The following is a 22,770-nucleotide window of genomic DNA, read 5'->3' as shown; positions in this document are numbered from 1 at the left end:
AAAGCTGTCAAGGTCATCAAAAACAAGGAAAGTCTGAGAAGGTGTCACAGCCAAGAGGAGCCGAAGGAGACGTGACAACTAAATGTCTTGTGGTGTCCTGGATGGGATCTTGGGACCCAAAGGGACATTATGTAAAAGCTAAAGGAAGCTGAGTAAAGTCTGGCCTTTAGTCAAGAAGATTGGATCAGTATTGGTTCACTGGCTGTGGCAAATGTGCAGAGTCATGAAAGATCTTAACAGGAGAAGCAGGGTGTGGGGGATAAGGGAGCTCTCCGAGCTCTCCGCGACGTTTCTATATCTCAAAGTATTCTAGACACAAAGTTTATCAAAGAGAAATGCATGTGTCGGGCTGGCTCCTGGCTGTGTGAGGGGGCCCTCCTTACGTCTCCACAGGGCGCCCACCTCGTCCGCGTCTCCACAGGGCGCCCACCTCGTCCGCGTCTCCACAGGGCGCCCACCTCGTCCTCGTCTCTATAGGGTGCCCACCTCGTCTGCGTCTCCATAGGGTGACCACTTTGCTCATATCTATTTGGCTTACCCTTGTCCTTCCAAGCCCTCCACCATAGGGTGTGGCCCTTCTCTGCCAAGGCATGAGAGAGCACAAGATCACAGGGCACCCCAGCCCTGCCGCTTACTGGCTCTAAGCTCTTGGGTGCATCGCCCAGCCTCTCCTGGTCTGTAAAATGCAGAAACCTCTCTCCCACACTCAATTTATTGGTTTAAACAAACCAACGGGGTAAAGAATTTTGAAGAGCACCAAAGAACTTTGTTTCTATAACAAGGATGATTGACATAAAGCATTTTTAAATATGCAGTTTCCTAATGTGTACGCTCATTTAGGTAATTTGACATAAATTCGTGGTGCGGTCCTATACATACTTTGCATGCATGTGTGTATTTTGCCTTCTTTTCGTTTTTTATCCAGGAATCTGGCCAACTTGTACCCCATTACTGTGTGACCTTGAATAAGTTAATCAGGCTCTCTGAGCCTTATTTTCTCACCTGTGTGATGGAAATCTAAACGTCCATTGAAATACTTAATTCAAATCTACCTTGGTAATTGCCTCACTGGTTAATAAGATGATTAAATGAGGTGATCTATGCAATTTGCTAAGTACACAGTCTGATGGATGGCAAGCACTCAATAGATGGTTCTTGTGGTGATAAAAACAATACTACTACCAATAATAATTACCAATGTTTGGGGCAGTTACTGTGTATCAGGCACATTGTAAACGCTTCATCTTTATTAACTCACGTCATCTTCCCAATAAATCTGAGAGATGAGAAGTATTATGATCTCCATTTAACAGGTAAGGAAACAGGATCAGAGAGGTTAAGACACCTGCTTAAGGTCACACAGCCAGGAAGCAGCAGCAGTGATGTGAGTGCCTAGCCCAGTGCCTGGCACCTAGGTGCTCAACCACAGCCAGCCTCCTTCTCCTCCGTCGATTCTGTTCAAACCTCCCAGGCCCCTGCGTGCCTGGAGGTGGCCTTGGAGTTTACCTTTGAATGCCAACTCCTAGCTGTGTGGCCTTAGGCCAGTTACTGAACCTCTCTATGTCTGGAAAATGGGCAGTATACTGAAGTATAATGAAGCGTTTACAACGTGCCTGATACACAGTAACTGCCCCAAACATTGGTAATTATTATTAGTAGTAGTATTGTTAGTACCTACCTCAGAGAGTGTTACCAGATTTTAAAGAGTCACGGATGGAAGGGGAGGTCACTCAGCACAGTGCCTGGCACCCAGTTCGTTCTCCAAAATGTAAAGGATGACGATGACGATGACGACGGTGATGGTTTTATGCTGCTCACCTTCTCGGCCCATGGAAAGCCATCGACTCCAGCCGTCAGAGGGCCGCAGTAGTTTGTCTCAGAAATCAAAGCTCCTTCAACTGAAACACTTCATTTCAACGTTTGCCCACACCGACTGAAAACGCTGCTGACTGTCTTTTCACGTCCTGTTTAGTCTGTCCTGGGAAGCTGGATGGCCGCTCGGCTGGGGTGGCTTAGAAGGGAATCAAGAAATGGAGATGAGAGCTGCGTGTGTATAAACACACCCATTCACGTGTATACACACACACTCATGTGAATGCTCTCTCACACACAACAAATGGTACTGTCAACATTTGTCTAAAGTGTGAGTCTGCTTAAAAGAGCTTTTACGCCCTAGTTCAATGGTCTATCCATTTAACGTTCCTCACTAAAGTTTGAGATAGACATCAAAATTGGGGTGTTTTTCTTTTCTTTTAAAAATATATCTTTATTACATTTATTTCCTGATTAAAAGATTGACATGTGCTCATTTCAAAAAGTTATAACACACAGAAATACATCACGTAGAGAGAAGCGTGAGTGTCTCAAAACCCCCGACTTCGCCAGCCCACCCCCTCAAAATCCCCACAGCGGGCAGTCTGTGGCATGTTCCAGAGAAGATGTGTGTAACGGCAGACAGAAGATGGGGGAGATTTAGACCAGACGGATGTGAATGAGGTAAAATGTTGAGACTGAATATCAGGGCCTCTTCTGTGCAATTTCAGAAAAAATTGATCCCTGCCAACATGGAGCTTATGTTCTAGTAAGAGAGAGAGCGACATTAAATAAAGAATTCTGTATATATATAAATATATAAAAATTACACATACAGTTATATATAATATGTAACATATATAATATATGTATTATATATAACTATATGTATAACATATATTATTTTTATTTTTGAAGAAGGTTAGCCCTGAGCTAACTGCTGCCAGTCCTCCTCTTTTTGCTGAGGAAGACTGGCCCTGAGCTAACATCCATGCCCATCTTCCTCTGCTTTATATGTGGGACGCCTACCACACCATGGCGTGCCAAGCAGTGCCATGTCTGCACCCGGGATCCAAGAAGCGGAACGTGCGAACTTAACTGCTGTGCCACCGGGCCAGCCCCCTATGTATTATATTTGACAATATGTATAATATAGAACAATAAAAACGTATATACACACAGTAGGTCGCAATCCAGGCTGTTTGCCTCCAGGGGACCATCAGCAATGTCTGGAGACCTTTTGATTGTCGCAGCTGAAGGGAGAGGGAGGTCGTCCTGGCATCTAGTGAGGAGAGGCCAGCGATGCTGCACAGCATCTTAAATGCTCAGGACAGTCCTCACCTCAAAGAATTATCCAGCCCAAAGTGTCAGATAGTCCCAGGTACACAGAGCTAGGAGACTATGTCACTGAAAGCTGTGTTTCTTATGAGGACACTTTCGAAAAGATAAAGCCACAAATCTTAGTGGTTGACTCAACAGAGACTATTTCTTGCTCATATGAATTCCGATAATTAATTCATTGACGAGTTAATCCTCTGATGAATTATTAAGAGCAGATCTCACAGAAGAGGGATTGGAACCTCTCGGCTTTGCCCTCCACCCCAAGATTAAGCAGTGGTGTAAACTCCAATGGTTAGGTTTGAGGCCCCGGAACGGGAACAAACACAGGCATTGAGATCGCCTTGGTTCATGTCCCCAAACTGAGGTGGCTCCTTTTTTTTTTTTTTTTGCTTGGGAAGATTCGCCCTGAGATAACATCTTTTCCCAATCTTCCTCTCTTTTTTTTTTTCCTCCCCAAAGTCCCAGTACATAGTTGTGTGCAGTTATAAGTCCTTCTAGTTCTTCTTTGTGAGCCACCGCCACTGCATGGCTACTGACAGACGAGTGGTGTGGTTCTGTGCTGAGGATCTGAACCCTGGCTGCCGATGCCAAGCCTGTCGAACTTTAAGCGCTGGGCCCTCAGAGCTGGTTCAGGAGGTGGCTTTTCCTAATCAATGCCGCACATCGGAACCACCCAGGGAGCAATTTCAAATGCATGGGTCTGGGATCCCACCCAAGATTCTCTGAGGAGGAAGCCCCTATGAATGCGCTGTCTCAGTCTGGGTTTCTTGGAAAGTGCAGGCTGAAACAAAGATGCAGTAGACCCTGCAGCAAAGGTAGGTTGGCTGGTTATCTCAGCAAGCAAATGAGGGAGTGGGCGAGCAAAACGGAGAAGGGAGAAAAGTCAACAAAAAGTGTGTCAATAAGCTACTCACCCAGGGGGCACTGTTGACTCGATCCCTCTGGGGGCCTTGGGGAATTGTGGAGAATTTTCCTCCTGGAGGACAGGAAACCTGGGCGGTGTGTACCTACTCCCGTCCTCCACTGGGTGAGGCTTGTCCTCCTGGCGTTCACTTCCTGCGGCTCCTGGCTTCTTGGAGAAAGCAAAGCAGAAAACACGGCAGTGCGCGCTTGAGATGGGAAACGGACGAGAGCTGTTCCCACAGCCAGGCTTCAATCGGATGAACTAAGGGGTGGCCGAGCCCTACACGCATTTCCTTTGGAAATTAACAGCCTCTCAAGCTCTTAGCTTCTTCCCGTGCCCGTCAGAAGGGCCGTCTCACTGTAGACGGTGGTGCTTGAAGACTCCCGGATTCAAAGACAATCAGATCTGGAGCCGGCCACTTCCTTAACTTTCTCACTTACAAGATAAGGACCAGAATAGCACCCACCTTGTAGGGCTATTGGGAGAATCAAATGGGATACTGCATCTGAAGTGCCCAGTACTGTGCCTGGCACAGAGTGGGAACCCAATAAGAGGTGGCCATTGTCATCGATATAGTACTATGTATTACAATTGTTATTATAATAGAGTCGCAGGTCCAATGCTGTACTGATGGGGACAAGCCTCCTAAAAGTGGCTGAACTTGTAGTCTCTGGTGTCTCCTGATTTAAGCTGAAGGAATTTCAATTTTCAAAATAAAGTGTTGGATTATCATTTGGATAAATTTTTTATTCTGGAATAATTTCAGATGTGCTAGAACAGTTGCAAAGATCGTATAGAGTTCTGGCCTGCTCTTCACCCGGTTTCTCCTAAGGTTAGCATCGTCCATTACTGCAGAACGTTTATCGAAACTAAGAAAGGAACAGCGGTCCGGTCCTGGTAATTACACTACAGACTTTATTCCCATTTCACCAGTCGTCATGCTAACGCCCTTTTTCTGTTCCAAGATCCAAACCAGGATATCATGTGGCATTTAAGGATTCCTTAAATATTTTGACATCTCTTGGTAGAGCTTACAAGTTCGCAGTTATACCAAGCATCTGACAAATCCTCATTTCTGCTCCACCAAAGATGGTGAAACAAGAGGCATTGTTTATAAGAGTGAACAACTGGAAACAATATAATGATTCAACAGTGAACGACTCGGTTTGTAAATACAGTCCCTCCACATTATGGCATATTACACAGTCGTTTAAAATGGTGTTGAGAAAGCATGTTCATTGATATGGAAAGAATTAATAATATATTATTGTATGGATAAAAGAGATTACAAGACAGCGTTACAGCATGATTTCAGGTTTTTTGTTCTTTTTTACAAATGTGCGTAAAAAAGTGGGGCAGGAAATTTACCAAAACTTTAACTGTGTCACACTTGCTATTACAAAGTTACAAGTGATTTTATTTTGTGCTCTTTTCTTGGCTCTTTTTTTAAAATATATATATCCATGGCATAAACACCCTGCCTACTGTTTTAAACTTTAAAGAGAGAAGTGAAATTGCACAGCAAGCTGGAGATGATATGAAGATGATAAGGGCTGTGGCCCGGGTCTCTCTGTGTAAGATCAGCTCGTTGTTCCCAAGCAGTTACGTTACAAGCTATATAAAAAGCTTCCATTAAAAAACATTCTTTAAAAAAGATGTAAGAAACTGTTTAAAATGGAAGCAGAATCTCCAAGCTCTTGACTATTCAACAATTGCTTTCAAATCTGCCTTCTGGGAGGTTTGAAGGGAGAGCAAGGGGGAGGTGAGAGACAAAGGGGATTGTCCAGACACAGAGCTGAGACGTGCTGAGGAAATGGGGTGGAATCTGAGAGACGCTCAAGGAGAGAATGCTGAGCAGAACTCCTGCCTTGGGGAAAAATATCTGTCTCCCCAACAACACCCCATCTAAACCATAATTCATGTCCCAAAAGGCAGTTCTAATGGTTCGCTCCCCTTTCCTGTCTAGTATCGTAGGTCCCACTGTTTGCACAATCAAATGCTGAACCTTCATTCAGAGAGTTTACCAAACACTCGGGATGGCAACTTAAGAGGAGCCGAGACATAAATGCTTAATGGGGTTTTCTTTTTATTATTTATAACTTGCTCAGTAGTTCTCTGAAGTGATTAACAAGAAGTCCTGGCATCTATCTATGAAGATAAAATGTCTTTATATTTCTGCATCCAAAATAAACAGCAGTCTTTTCTCTCACTGGGAAGGCAAGAAATGAAAGGCATTTCTGTCTTTAAAAAATCACCTTTTCTTTGAGGAATGGGATATGGGAATTGAGGGGAAGGAGAATTGGGCAATAGAAAGAAAGAAGGAAAACTAAAGATAAGTTTTTCTTGCAGAGATAACCAAAGATGTTTTCTTTATAGCTCTAAAAGACCTGGGACTCCTGATTCTTCTCCAGGAAGAAATTCTCTCTCTGTCTCGCTGTCTCTGTTTCTGTCTCTGTCTCTCTGTTAGTTCTCTCCAGAGGCAGATAAAGTTATGCCTTGAAGGATCACGGGATTTTCTGTGCTATTAAGTGGGAACAGCTATATGAATTTCAATATATGAATTACATTTCTCTATGCTCCAACCAGGGTCTAAGAATCTTCCAATAACACTCTTATATTTTTGAATGGTTGTCAAAATTTCTTTCAAAGCTGAGGAAATCTTTCTTTGAATGAAATTTCTCAAACAAGACCAATATGTGTCATTGTTAAAACAAGAGCTGTTGACATACTAGGCAGCAATGAAAAAGAGCAAGCTATCACTATACCAAACAACCTAGATGGAGCTCAAGGGAATTATGCTGAGTGAAAAAGCTAATCTCCAAAGTTTACATAGTGCATGATTCCGTTTCTGTAACATTCTGAAATGACGAAATTATGGAGATTCGTGGTTGCTGGGGATTAGGGAGGGAGGGGCGGGGTGGCTGTAGCTGTTACAGGGTAGCCCGAGGGGTCCTGGGGATGAATATTCTGTCTCTTGACTGTGGTGGTCACAGAAATCTACACGTGACAAAATTGCTAGAAACAAATACACACAGTCCTACAAATGGGTGCATGTGAAAGTGGTGACTTTTGGTTAATGTCAGTGCATTACATCAAAGTCAATCTCTTGGTCATGATATGGTACTCTGGTTGTGTAAGATGTTATCATTGGGGGAAACTGGGTGAAGGGTGTATGGGATTTCTCTGTATTTTCTTGCAATTATGTGTAAATTACAATGACCTCAAAACATGTTTATAAAAACAGAAGTGCTTTAGGATTTGGATGGAGAGCCCTGCCTCACCACCCCCTTTCCTCCTGGAGTGGGCGCCACAGAGCAATGAAAACAACTCAGGTCAACTCCAAGGCCTGCATTTGGCAATGATGAGCTCACGTCAGGAGATGGTACGTGACTTGCTCATGGACATACAGTAAGTGAGTAGCTGCCTCACCCCACACCTCCAGATTTTCGACCTAAGGCTCTTTCTCCTAAATCCAAGAGATTTGGCTCTCACTAAGTATTTGCCAAGAAGATCAACTTAGCTAAATGTATAGAAGCACTTAAAGTCATTAATACTATTGGCTAATGAAGTCTTATAAAACCCGGTGGGGAAGATAATACCATTATCCCCATTTACTGGGACATGAGGAAACTAGGACACAGAGAGGTTAAGTAATCTGCCCGTGGGTATCACCAGTAAGCTTCTCTCCTGGCACTGGAACCCACATCAGCTGGCCCAGGAAGGTCCCCAAGCGTGGCCTGAGCCCAATTCCCACAAGGCTCTGTATGTGTGCTTGTGTGTGTTGTGTGTGTATGTACACATGTTTGTGTGTCTTTCAGAAGTCAAGCCCACATGTTTGCTAAGGCCATGGAAACAATGACATTTGGCTTTAAAACTCAGCAACTGTCCCAACGCTGAGTGTTTCTCCTTCCCCCCTCCATTGGAAGAATTTAATTTGCTCAGGAATCTCCTCTTTTGCCCCTGGGGAAGCACAGAGTGACAGAACCTTGGCAGCTCTTACTGAAGGCTCCAGTTACTTGGCCCAGCTCAGCTTGACACCGCAAAGTGGGGGGCAGAGAAACCCCACAAGTCAGGTAGCTCAGACTTCCAGTGCTGGCCTCATGCAAACACCTCGGTGACGATGCTCCTGGCCCTGCCATTTATTCCTGTTCCTGCTTATGCCTTTTAGAGATGCTTAATTAGCTTTTCATTCCATCTCCATTTAGCCATCCATCAATGTTTCTGTCACTTTTACTGCCTTTCCTTGTGCTTAGAATTTTTACTTAACTGTCCATCCTGAATGCACCCATGCCTCCCCATCAGAATCAGTTATTTCATAATTACATAATCCACATCCATCAAAGGACTTCCTACTGTTCTTAACGCGGCGGCTTTTTGAGGACTTTAAGAAGACCTTGAATTTTCTATTGTCTCATGAAGGTCTTGCTTGGGTTAGGATTACAAGAATCAGAGGTCAGGAGAAAAAAAGCATGCCACACACGTATTCCCACATGTAGTGTATGTTTTTCCAAAAATAAAATCATGTATTTTTATAGACTGGCGTTTTCATTTAATAAATTGTGGGTATTTTTCAACAGCATTTTGATGGCTACTGTACTGAGTGGAATAGTGTTCTCCAAAGACTCATGTCCACCCAGAACCTGAATGTCACATTATTCGGAAATAAGGTCTTTGCAGCTGTAATCAAGTTACAATGGGGTCGTATTGAATTAGGGCGGAGCCCCACACCAATACCTGATGTTCTTATAAGAAAGACCTTTGCACGCAGAGACACAGAGACATTGAGGGAAGAAAGCCTTGTGAAGACAGAGGAAGAGCTGAGTAATACACCTCCACAGCTGCCACAGCTGGAGAGATTATTACAAGTCAAGTGTAACTTTAAGTAAGTGAAGCTATCAATCAATTGTGATTGTAGATAGGATTAGCTACACACTGCTCCTGTGCCAAATTTCTTAAGGATTCTTGTGGGTTCCTGACCAGCCCAGAAAAACCGGTTAAAAGAGTGATCTTGATGCAAGCATAGAAGCAGAGATTGCCACATCAGCTCATGTCATTCGACAGGCAATGGGCAGAGGCAAATTCATACAGTCATGATTGCCTTGCAAATGTCTGAACTGATACAGACGAGTGTGCAAACCTGCCACGGCGTCCAATAACCAAGTGAAAAGATGGTCGCCATCACTAACCATCAGGGAAATGCAAATCAAAATCAAAATGGGATAGCCCCTCACACCTGCTAGAAGGGCCATCATCCAAAAGACAAGAAATAGCCAGTGTTGGTGAGGATGTGGGGAAAAAGGAGTGACATCTGTGAAAGGTAAAGAGGAGAGACAGTACTGGGCAGGACAAGGCTTCCCCTGTGATGTGGATCTGACATCCACGAAGGGAAGGATGAGAGGAAGCAAAAGCAGGAGGAGAGCCTCAGAGACAGCAATGCAGATCCCATGAGGCCTTGGCCAACCCAGTGGGGAGCTCCAGAACAAAGAATGCCCATTAGAGAATGCTTGCAGTGGGCAGAAACGACCGGGCCCTAGGACCCCCACCACGCTCCTTCACTGGCGGAGGGCTCCCTGGCTAGAGTGTGTCCTCAGCTCAAAAGTTCTTGCAGACCCCAGGGGGGAGCAGGTGGAGACTGTCAGCTAACCGCATTCCTTGCACATGAGCAGCTAGTTCTTTCGGGAAAGTCAAGAACCCCCATGGTTACTCCATGTTTGTTGGGTATTTGTCCTCATTAGATTAGAATTAGAATACCATCTAATTCTTAAGACAGGCCTGCAAGGCAAGTTAAGAAACTGAGGCACAGGAGAATGAATTTGTTAGTTGTCTTGCCCAAGATGGGACAGCCAGTGGCAAAGCCAGAATTCAGGCCCGGCCATGAGCCCAGTCCAACTCCGGTACCTGACTCTTCATCTCCACACTACGCTGATCTATGGTCTATGGATTGTTATCCGCATAGACAATCCAGAGAAACAGCCACCAAACTCTGATGGTGGCATCTCAGGGTAGAGGTGAGGATACATTCCATGTGACAGATTTCGATCGAATTTATATGTTGTATGACAAGAGTTATTAATTTTGTAATAATAAAACAAATGATAAAGTGGTTTTTGAAAAGACTGAGAAGTCGGAGCTTGGAAACCTGCCTGTGGGGGCGGGGGCGGAGGGGGGGCCGGTGCTGTCAGGTGGGACGGGGAGAGGGAAGAGAACCGTTTGTCATTTGTTGAGACCACTGTGGGTTCTTGGGGACCAAGGTCGATGGAAGGTGAGCAGGTAAGACAGTTATCATCCACTTTCTATTCCATTTCTGCCACTAAGTGCTTTGAGCAAAGTTGGGGTTATGGACGGAATTGTGTCCCCTCCCCAAATTCATATGTTCACGTCCTAACCCCCAGTAACTCAGAATGTGACTGTATTTGGAGACAGAATCTTTAAACAGGTAATTAAGTTAAAATGAGGTCACTTGGGTGGGCCCTAATCTGACCGGTATCCTTATAAGAAGAAAAGTATAAGACACAAACCCACAGAGAGAAGACGCTGTGTATGGGGAAAACACTGTTTTCCCTTTTTCTCACTCTACTAGCATACTCACAACACTGCTGGCACCAGATGTGTGGGTTTTGATCCCCACGCTAAGCAACTCTCGGCAACACCACCTGGGTGTCCTACAATTCAATTCAATTCTGGCACTAACTAGACTCAGGGCAGACCCCTCAGGTTAAGGGCTCAGTCCCACAAGACGCCCCGTCACCCCACTTCAGATGTCAATTGCAAGTAGTCGGTCCCAGGTTACTCACAACTTCTGTCCCACTTGGCTACAAATCAGAGGTTTTCATAAATGCCTGCTTGGACTCCATCATCTGCTAGGACAACTTATTGACCTCAGGAAAACATTTACTTACGTATACCAGTTTATTATATAATAAAGGATGTGGTAAAGGATACAGATGAACAGCCAGATGAAGAGAGGCATAGGACGAGGTCTGGAAGCGTCCTAAGCATAGAAGTTTCTTTCCCTGTGGAGTTGAAGCGTGCCACCTCACCAAACGTGAGCAGAACCACTCAGATGAGACTAGCTGAATGACAGATCTATGAGAATAAAGGATTGTTGTATTTACCTCTCAGGGGGAGCAGAGTATGCCACCCCACAGTGTGCCACTTGGGCATGTTGATGGTTTTGAATTCGAGTTACTTGAGAAACAGCCAGTGCAAGAAGGATGCTCTGACGCTCCTTTGTCCCCATGAAGGCAGGAAATAAATCTCCCCTGGGGAGGCTACCCTCCATGTACCAAGAGCGTAGGAGGCACCATTAGCACCAGAAATAGAGAATTTAAGGTCAAGAAGGCCGTACAGATAAACCTTGTTACTTCTACACTAATTTACTACCCCAAGCTCAAACTTCTTTGTCTTATCAATTCTTCATAAACTTATTGTTTCTTCATCTAAAAGGTATAAAAGCTGTCTGCTTTGATCACCTCTGAGCCTTACATCTTTTGGGGCTCCCGTATATACAAAGTTAAATATGTTTTTCTCCTGTTAATGTATCTTATGTCAGTTTAATGATTAGACCAGCCAAAGGACCTAGAAGGAAAGAAGGGAAAAGTTTCCAACCCCTAGAGTTTTGGTGCCCAGCACAGGCCTCTTCCCTGGCTGGACATTCCTGCTCCAGGACTGCGGCAGCTGAGAGATCCCGGGGCCTCTGATGGAGCTGGCAGCAGGTAAGGATTCTTACTGCATCCATCTCGCAGATCTCCGCCTGTGGGATCTGGTGGAAGCGAGAGCGGCGAGAGTCCTTTTCTTTTTCTAAACTTAGATTAGCAGGAGAAAGCATCTGTGTGAACTAGCTGTTTAGGTATAATGAGTCTGGTAAAGATTTGTTATGAGCACTCCTGTTTTCTGTTGATCCTTTTCCTCCCGAGATGGCCATTGTTTTCTTTTCTCTCTCTCCTTTGTTATCGAGAGGAAAACCATAGGGCAGAACTCAGGCCTAGGTCTCATGCGTCTGCTGCTCAAGCCGGCCTCACAGATGGTTCTTACCAGACCAGTGTCTGTTTAGACAAACTTAGCTGTGAGTCTCCTGTGTGAAAACTGGAGGAGGTTTTCCTTTCATCTTGTTTTACGTCCTGAAAGCTTGGCTTTGTGACCAGCGAGAATATTCTCTTTGATCTCCACCATCCGGAAGGTGCGTGTACCCGTGCGCATCTGGTGGCCAGTCAAATAGGCTGGGATTCCAAGACATGAAGTCACAAGCAGTAGTCTCTGGGTCTGACCATGCCAGCTCTCGGGGGGAGAGTTTGTCATGAGGGGTCCCAGTCCATGAGAGGCCTTTGTCGTCTCAGCATTCCTTGTCTTGCTAGTGCTCATTCCAGTAGGGCCTGTGACCGGAGGCATCTCACATTCTTGTGGGAAACTGGAGACCCCGTTTCCACTACCCTATCCTCACTGCCTGTGACAACACAGGTCGCTGCTTTCTTAGGCTCACTCTAGGAGGGAACTTTCTCGATCTTGTGAAGCCTGAATCTTTGGCATTCTCTTTGGGATGCCTCTTCTGTCCTTGGTTAAGCCATAAAGAGGCTTATTGATTCGAGTCACTGTGGAGACTAATATAAGATCCTACTCGTCAATGGCCAGATGATAGATCCTTTGAATTGGCTCTCTTTGAAAAAAAAAATTTGTTTTGGCAAGCTCTCATCCTAAGCAGTTGTCTTATTGGCACCTATGGAAAAGACCAAATTAAAAGGTGGATACAGGGGCCAGCCCAGTGGCATGGTGGTTAAGTTCTCGCACTCTGCTTCAGTGGCCTGGGGCTTGCGGATTCAGATCCCGGGCACAGACCTACACACCACTCATTAAGGATGCTGTGGTGGAGTCCCACATACAAGATAGAGGAAGATTGGCACAGATGTTAGCTAATCAACAATCTTCCTCAAGCAAAAAGAGGAAGATTAGCAACGGATGTTAGCTCAGCAACAATTTTCCTCACCGAAAAGAAAAAAAAAGGTAGATACAAAGGACTCCAATGGCGAGCCTTAGGGACTCCCTTAACAAGAAGAAGGAACAGAAATTAGACTTAAAACAAAAGCTAAAGTCCATGGGCCCGGCCCCGTGGCCGAGTGGTTAAATTTTCACAGTCCACTTCAGTGGTCCAGGGTTTCACTGGTTCGGATCCTGGGTGTGGACATGGCACCGCTCATCAGGCCACGCTGAGGCAGCATCCCACATGCCACAACTAGAAGGACCCACAACTAAAAACATACAACTATGTACCGGGGGCTTTGGGGAGAAGAAGCAGAAGAAGAAAAAGAAGATTGGCAACAGATGTTAGCTCAGGTGACAATCTTTAAAAAAAATTGAAGTCCACATGCAGTATAAATCCTGTTCCCTACAAGATTGACAGAAAGCACTCTGGCCTGACCTCCAGGCCCAGGGGAAACAGGCTCCTTATAGAAATGCTGAGCGTCAGGAAGCAAATTGAGCAGAAGCACCCGGGACAGGTGGCAAGGCTCGCTTGGCTGTCCCTGATGACTCCTCCTACCTTCCAGGGCTCTGTGCTCAGGCCCTGCCAGCTTTGGGCCCTCCTATGCAATGCCCTTTGCCAATGTCTCCTGGACCCCCACTGCAAAGAATTCATGTCCCCTGGAGAGCAGCCGATCTTTCAAATTATAAAGCCCTTTTCCCTGCACTTTCAGAAGATCCCACCAAATTTAAAGCGGAGTTAAAAAGATTCATGGCCATTCACGACCCCACTCACAGGACCTGAATTGGCTGCTAAGGGGCATTCTTTCCACCCGTGATGATACTGTACTTATCAGAAAAGCCAGGCAGCCATGGGGAGAACGCACCTCCCCGCCCCGAGGAAACAGATGGTCAGAAATTCTCACAGATCCTCCTGCAAATGACCAGAAATTGGCTCAGCTGGAGGCCGATGTTCAGGGGCTGGCAGGAGCAACAGCAGAGCCTTTCCCTCCTGAGACGGACTGGTCTAAGGTCCAACTGTGGACCCAGAAAGAAGGACAGCACCCAGAGGCCTCTGTGGAACGCCTTACAGACTTTTCAAAGGCATTCTGTGCTAAGCCCCAAAGCTCCTGAACATAGAAATCTTTTGATTTCTGCCTTAGTGGGGAATTTTCTCCCCGATACAGAGGCAAGTTCAGAACAGCATGCTTGGGTGGGCCCGCCGACCTCCAAGTGTTATCGTGGAAGCAGCTACCCAGTTCTTTGAAAATAGCTTGCAGGAATGCAGGAAAAGTAAAAATCAACAATTCTTGCTCTACAGCTTGAACCTTTAGAGAAACTAAAGTAACTCAGAGCAGCTCAGAGTCCACTCGGAGCCCTTCCTCTCTCTTCCAGGCATTTGCAGACGTTGTCAAAGAAACAGGACGCTGGAAGAATAATTGTCCTGCACTTAAGAGAAAGCAAAGTTTAAAAAACAGTCGCCCTAGGTCCCAGCAACCCCAAAGGGTCCATTTTTCTCCTCCTGTGGGACAAGTCTCCATCAATGGATGGGGTCAAGTGGTTCCCAGTCACACCCCAGGCCCGTCATTAGACTCAAAATAGAGGATCAGGAACAAGATTTTTTTAATTGACGCTGGTGCGACTTTCTCTACCATCTCTTCAGGGATTTACCTGTACCTGTCACCTCTGATTCTATTCAAGCCATTGGAGTCTCTTGGCAGCCTATTTCATGGCTCACATCACAGTCCACCCCAATCCGTGGGCCCTCTTAACATCCATCATGACTTCCTAGTTTCCAGCTGCTCACCAGCAAACCTTTTGGGGAGAGATTGGTTATGTAAATTTAATGCCACTATAAAATGTAACAAGAAGGGCAAGAGTTTTCTTTCCCTGCCATCAGGCCAAACCCCAAATTTCCTACTTTTCCTTACTGGAAACTCATCTTGATTTAAATTCCTCTGAAGAGGATGAATCTTTAAAAGATGTCCCAATTAGTCTCTGGGCCACGCACGCAAATGAAGTTGGGTTGTTTCTGAGTGCAGAGCCCTTGTGCATTACTTGGGAAAAGAAATTGTCCAAGTTTCCATCCGTGGCCTGATGCTCTGTCACCAGGGCCACAGAGCGAGGACCTGAACCTGTAATGGACTCTCTTCCAGCGGGATGGACTCGTCTTTATTTCCTCACCCTGCAACACTCCAACCTTGCCAGAAAAGAAAGAAGGTAAATTTGACTCAGACGGGAACCACATCTACCGAGATGTGGTTTTTTTGTACAAGACCTCAGAGCTGTAAACTCTTTTGTAATTCCTTGCCGCCCCAAAGTCCTTCATCCACCTGCTGTTCTTACTTCAGTTCCTGCCGATGCAACCTGGTTTACGGGAATTGACCTCTGCTCCACTTTCTCTTCAATTCCATTGCATTCCAACTTGCAATTTTCTTTTCTGTTTTCATTTAGAGGGAGACAATTAACATGGACTCACATATCTCATGGATGTTAGGAGTTTCCCTCAATATTTTCCCAACTCCCTAAAGCCTATTTAGATTCTGTAGCCTTTTCTCAAGGCTCTACATTTGTTCAGTATGTTGATGACCTTCTGCTCTGAAATCAAACTAAGCGGGGAGCTCTTATAACCTCACTCATATTCCTAAAGGCACTGGCTGGACAAGGCCTGAATCTTCCCCATCTACACTTCAATGGGTGCAAACAACTGTTACCTACTTAGGACATGAGATAGCTTAGGGCATTCAAAAGCTCACCCCAAAATGCCTTGAGCCAATTTTGTCCATCCCTCTCCCCCGGACACAAAAACAGTTAAGTAAATATCCAGGGGCAGCTGGCTACTGCCACCCACGGATTCCTAATTTTGCTGCTCTTGCTGAACGTCTGTATGTCCTCCTCCTGGATACCACCCCATTTTCTGGCCTTCAGGCGCGTTAACCTCCTTTGAACCTTTAAAATTAGTATTGTTCACGCCCCCTGCTCTTGGCTGACCTGATGTTGGCAACCTTTTTGTCTATACTGCCATGAAGATAGTGGGATTGCTGCAGGCTTTCTAGGACAAGCTTTGCCTCCCAGATGCATGCTATAGCATATTTCTCATGCCAGTTAGACCCTGTGGCATCAGGTATGTCCCCATGCTTATGTGCGGTAGCCACAGCTGCCACCTTGACTGGCAACGCCAGTATTCTCATGTTAGGCTCCCCATCCATCTCTATGGTCCCCAAGCAGTGTCTGCCCTCTTCCAAGTTCACAGATTGCAGCACCTCTCTGCACGGCGACAGACCAGCTATGAACACGCCCTTTGGACTAACCCCTTCATCACTTACATCATTGTAACACTTTGAATCCAGCTACGTTACTCCCCTGCCTGATGATGGAGAGCCCCACTCTGTCCACATGATTGCCCTGCAACTACAGAAATGGTCTCAAAGACACAAGAGGACCTCCTAGACGCCCCCTCAGACAACCCAGACTTACTTCTACTTTGTGATGGCTCCTATAAACAAAATTTCTGGGGAAATGTAATATGAATTAAGACATAGCTTCCTCACATGAAACCCTTGAAGCATACTCTTTGCCCACTGCATGACATCCCAAGGTGCTGGACTCATCGCTCTTCCTGGAGCTCGCACATTAGCAGAGGGAAGAGCTGCCACTATTCACGCAGACTCCAGATACGCTCTTGGAGTCTGCCATGCTGTTGGCACATTTGGAAATCCCATGGATTCTGGACTTTTATGGGCCCTCCTATTGCTAATGGGTATATAATTGCTCTCTATTACAAGCCATTCACCTCCCCTCTCAAATTGTCATTGTTCATTGTTCAACTCATACTAAGGAGACTGATGCTTTATCTTTAGGAAATGATGGAGCTGACCAGGCTGCTAAATATGCAGCCACAAAAGGACCTCCCATGCTTTCTCCACCGACTTTTTAAACCTGCCTTATCCTCGACTGATATCAACTATCAGCCAAATGCCCCCAAATCGGAAAAAGACAAATGGATGCAAAAGGCGCCGAACACTTATCAGACGGATTATACATCCAGGCAAATGGACTTCCTGTGGCCCCCCCCCTTTTTTATTTTTTTTGACTTTTTGGCTGGCACTTATCTCCCATCCCAAATGGGACACATGTGCAGATGGGGGATAGTTAAGGAACTAAGAGACCATCGGTTCTGCCCCGGCATCCATGCTATGTCTGACCAAGTTGTTTCCCAGTGCACCACCTGTAAATCTCACCAAATTTCTGGGCGAAATCAACATACCCCAGGACGTCCTCCCAGGCCCGCACTGCCCTTTGCCTCACTCCAGATGGACTTTATAGACTTGCCCCCAGCTTTAGGCTCTTCTCACTGTTTGGTTATCGTCCGCATGGTTAGTGGATGGACGGGATGCTATCCAACCAGATGTGTCAATACCACAACAGTGGTTAAAAAATTAATAACTGAGATTATTCCACATTTTGGCACTCTTTTATGGATTGAACAAGACCAAGGAACTCACTTTCCAGCAGAGAGAAACCACTTGCTTGCAAAGACTCTGGGGTACTCATGAAAATTCCATGCCCTGTATCATCCTCAATCATCGGGGCAAGTGGAACATAAAAATTTAGACATGGAAAGGACTTGAGGAAAGATCTGTCAAGAAACTGGACTTAAGTGGCCAGGAGCATTACCCTGCTTTTATGAAGATCTGGAATATCCCAAATATGAGACACCCATTGACCCCTTTTGGAATAGATTTTGGACATCCAATGCCTACTGGCATCTCTAAATCTTCTGTTCCTAGGTTAAGTGAACATTGTGGGAACTTAACTGAATAGTTTGATGCTATGACCAACTCTCTACAAGAACTAACTAATATACTTGAAGCATATCACCAACAGGTAAAAGGAGCAGGGCCCTCACTCACTGACCAGCCTTGCCATCCCATTTGACCAGGAGACAGGGTGCACACCAAGGTCTTTCGATGAAAACACAAGCTGTCCCCTCACTGGAAGGGACCTTATGAGGTACTGTTGACCACCCACACTCACGTCAAAATAAAAGGAAGATCCTTCTGGATTCAGGTGAGCCTCGCCAAAACAGACCCAGGTCATCACTCCCAAGAGAACTGGAAGACAATCCCTACAGGTGACCTTAAAGCAAGAATTTCCAGGGCCAAGCTCTAGAAGCAGGCATTACATGAAGTAGACAAACTTTCCCAGGTCACAGATCAAGAAACTTCCTTTCACGAATTCCTCCCCACTTTTAAAACTACCTCTACACACACACACACACCAAAATAACCCAAAAACCAAAAACCAACCACCTTTTATTATTAGTGAACATTTTTCCCCCCCACATTTATTAACCATTTGTTAGAAGGTGGACCGGAGAGCTCTTGTTTCAATCCACCCTACTTCCCCTCTGAATTTTCAGTCTGGGCTCTCTTTCAACCTGTGTCGTGTTCTTATTAACTCCTACTTTTCCAACAAGTCAGGTCCAGACCAAATGCCCCCTTATGGCAGTTTACCAAACCCTGGCCATGTCAACTAATCAATCTGACTGCTGATTATGTTGACGTCTAAATAGTGTAAAAGAACCTGAACTAGCTTTGCCCCTAACAATGCGATCGCCTGGTGGACTAAGCAGGGAAGATGGATGAGCAGGAGGGGATGGTATCCATGACTAGAAAAACACTGCTTTGCCTCTTCTTCTGCTGAGTTATTTGGGCCCCAGAAAACCTCTGTAGAAGCTCAAGGACTGTCCCTTGCCCAAATAAAGACAGGAAGTGAGAATTTTTCCCTTTTTCTTGAAGATAGACCTGCCACTCGACCTTTCTTGGGTGACGTACAAGGACAATATTGCAATGAAAACCTGTCGTTTGATTCCATAGAAGGCATCTTCAAATCTGTCAAGGAGATTATAAATGACTCTAGCACTGCTTTCTACAGCACAAATGTTTGCCAAAACACCAAATGTTTTGGATGGTTCACAGGTCACCCTTGTATGACTTGGGATATCTCAGCTGCTCCCCTGATTAGGTTGCCCAATATCCCAAACTATATATGGGCGGACAAAAATCTGGACTATGTTGGCCAGGTGACCAAACCAAGCTTTAGATCTGCCAACGGCAGCCTGCAGGGCTCCTAAATCAGATATTTTGCAACCTGTTCTGCTCTTACAAACTAACAGGAGTACATGTAAACATAGAGATGTATGGCTACTGACATTACTAGTAGCAAAGGTCTTGGAATGTTCCAGATCTGAGAAGTTACAGATTCCACTCTGACCTTATCTTTGAATCACTCTGATCTTTTTGTCTTATGTGGCAGCAAGATATATGAAGGATTTTCATCTAAATGGTCAGGATGATGCTGACTTAGATACCTGACTCCTTCTGTCATCAGATGCTCCACTTAAATGCCAGCCAAATTACAAACATGGGTTCCTTTGTTCATTGAGCTGTGCTGTATAAACATATTGAATGAGAAGTCATAGAAAACCCACTTGCGTGTTACCACTGCAAGTTCTTTTCAGTGTCGAGGACCTTATTCCCAAGCTTTGGAACTTGTGAATTGGAAATGGCAATCTTAAGTCTTTCCACCGTAACAGAATAAGAGTTCCACACTGCTATGTGGAGTCTGGAACCACTCCAGTCCGAAGTGAACAGCTTGGCCTCTGTGGTACGTCAAAATCGTCATTCCCTGGATACACTGACTGTCCAGCAAGGAGAAGCTTGATGGAAAGCACTGCTTCTGTGTAAATCAAACAGGATAAATAGTGTCTAACTTACGTCTCTTAAAAGAGAGGATCAACACTTTTCATCAGATACATGAAGGACATCGTTCTACTGGGCTGGTCTATTCCCAGGATGGGGAGACTGGTCGAATGGGTTGTGGGGAAACGTGCTTCAACTCGTCCTTCTCTGTTCATTCACCCTCATTCTCATCTACGTTCTTTTCTCCCTTTGCAGAATCTTACTGCTCAGCCACTAACCCGATCCTGCTCTCCACGACCACCAGCTCAGCTTTCAATATGTGAAACTTCCAGCGAGGTTTCAGAGGATGGAACTGATGGGGTTCAGGGTAGGCTGCCCCAAAATATACCACTTTGGCACATGGATTATTTTGAATTAGAGTTACTTGAGAAACAGCCAGTACAAAAATGACACTCTGACGCTCCTTTGTCCTCCTGAAAGCAGGAAATAAATCTCCCATGTGAAAGATACTCTCCCTGTACCAGGAAGGTAGAAAGCATCCTTATCACCAGAAATAGGGAATTTGGGGCTGAGAAGGTTTGTATAAACTAACCTTATTTCTTCTTCACTAATTTATTACTCCAAGCCCAAACTTCTCTGTCTTGTTAATTCTTCATAAATTTATTGTTTCTTTGTCTAAAACATATAAAAGCTGGCTGTTTTGGTTATTTCTTTGAGCATTATATGTTTGGGGCTCCCGTACATACACAATTAAATATATTTTTCTCCTGTTAATATATCTTAAGTCAATTTAACTATTAGATTGGCCAAAGAACCTAGAAGGGAAGATGGGAAAGGTTTTCTTATTTCATTTAAGTATCACAATGAGCCTTTTCAAAAAGCTGCTTATTTATCTCTGCTTTAAAGATGTAGAAAACTGAGTGTAAGGGAAGATTAAGTAAATTTCTCAAGAAATTTACTAGAAAGTGACACATTATAGATTTGAAAACAGGCAACGTTCTCGGAAGCCTGTAAAAACTTTTCTAATTTAGTAAAATAACAGATCCATAAGGCTAAAAAACTAGAAAGAATGCCAGAGCGCCACGATGAAAAAGACAAAAAGAGGCAGCCACCTCCCCACCTCTCCCATCCCTCTTCTTGTCTCCCAGGGCAACAACCTTCAAAACTCTTAGCTGCCTTTTCATCAGATTTCTAAAGTGGTTAGCAAGCACTATCTCAGGCTAAACAGGCAGAAATTCAAAGGACGTATAGTGAGCCATAATTGTGAGTCTGAAATTTACCTGAATTTGGATGGATTTGACTGTCGGCTCCATAAGGAAAGGGATATTTGCCTTTTTGTTAATTACTATATTTTCAGTGCTTATGTGCCTGCCTCAGAGTAGACACTCATTAAACATGCACTGTGTGCATGTGTGAAATAAATTTCCCCGAAACATGCCTTTTTGAAACACTAAATCTGACTTGAAAAAATTCTTTCTTACAGAAATATCCAACCGTTTCTATAATACTGGTGTTTAAGCACACATAGTACATACCAGGCACCATAAATAATATAGCAACTAACAGACTCAGTCTGGTAAAATTGAGTCTCTATTCGTTGAATGCTCTATTTTACGTGTTAAACTTGTTGAACTCAGTATCAAGTTATTCTCATCTACTCCTTCCAACAATTCCTCCAGGTAGGAAGGCCTATCCTCTCCCCCTTTTTCCTTCTGATGAGAAAATCGTGACTCTGAGAGATTGTCCCTCTGCAGTTAGCAGCAGAGGCTCAGCCCAGGTATTTTGAGACCAGACAAGCGACTGGGCTCATTCAGACCTTTGCTCAGATGTCAGAGCACGTATGAAGCCACTCTCAAGGCAACACTCATCATTGTTTTTTTTCCCACATTTGAACTCATGCTAATCTATCCTCAGTACAACCTGACGGAATTAGCACATGGACACCCACTAGACATCTACTGAAGTGTTAGATGCTGTGCGGAAATTCACAGGTAAGTAATATATGACCTGTCCTCTCAAGAAACTCACACATGAACAGTGGACCTGAGAGATCCAAAGTCAAATTTACCAGATGCTACACGGACACGGTCGATGTGGAGGGAGAGTGAATGTTGCTTGGTTTTTATGAGCACCATCACTGGGGTCAGACAGCTCTGTGACCTTGGGTGAGAAACTCAACATCTCTGAACCCCAGGAAATGGGGTTATTAATAATGCATGACCCCACGGGTCACTGAGCAGGTTACGTGACCCATTAGAGGATGCATGTGACATGCTTAGCACACACCAGCCATTACAAGCTTCCAGTAACTGGTATTAGAAGTAGTTTTGGGAATGAAGCCCTCTTTTTTTTCCTCCCAGCAAATCTCCTATGTAAATATTAGATTGAACTCTATATAAACTTGCCAGTTTTGTGGGTTAAAACCAGTCAAATGTCAGTGTGATAGTGTGATATAATATGAAATATATATTTGGTCTTCTCCCTGGTTCCTAACACAAAGCTCTTGAAACTCTTGTAATTTCATGAGTGATAAGGATGAGAGGAGCATCTTTTGTTGTGCACAAGTCCCTTCCAACCATACCTGAGTTTATGTTAGGGAGATGACTGGTGGCTGAAATCCCCTGACAGCTTCAGGATGGAGGCTGGGTGCCAGAGAAGCCAACCATGTGATAAGAGGGCTGGAACTTTCAGCCCCAGCCCTGAGCTCCAAGGAGGGGAGAGGGCTGGGGAGTGACTTAATCATCGATGGCCAATGATGTGATCAACCAAGGAGGGGAGAGGGCTGCGGAGTGACTTAATCATCGATGGCCAATGATTTGATCAACCACGTCTCTGTAATAGAACCTCCTTAAAACCCTGAATGACGGAGTTGAGAGAGATTCCGGCTGGTGAATACATCCAAGTCCTGGGAGGGTGACAACCCAGCTGCACCAGGACAGATGCTCCCGCACTCAGCTCTCTTCTGGACTTCGCTCTATAGCCCTCTTTATCTGGTGTTCATTTGTTTCCTTTAGAATATCCCTTATAATAAACTAGGAATAGTAGAGTGTTTCCTTG

This window comes from Equus caballus, chromosome 8 (assembly GCF_041296265.1).
Source record: "Equus caballus isolate H_3958 breed thoroughbred chromosome 8, TB-T2T, whole genome shotgun sequence".
Lineage (NCBI taxonomy): Eukaryota > Metazoa > Chordata > Mammalia > Perissodactyla > Equidae > Equus > Equus caballus.
Note: the sequence above shows the minus strand (reverse complement) of the source record.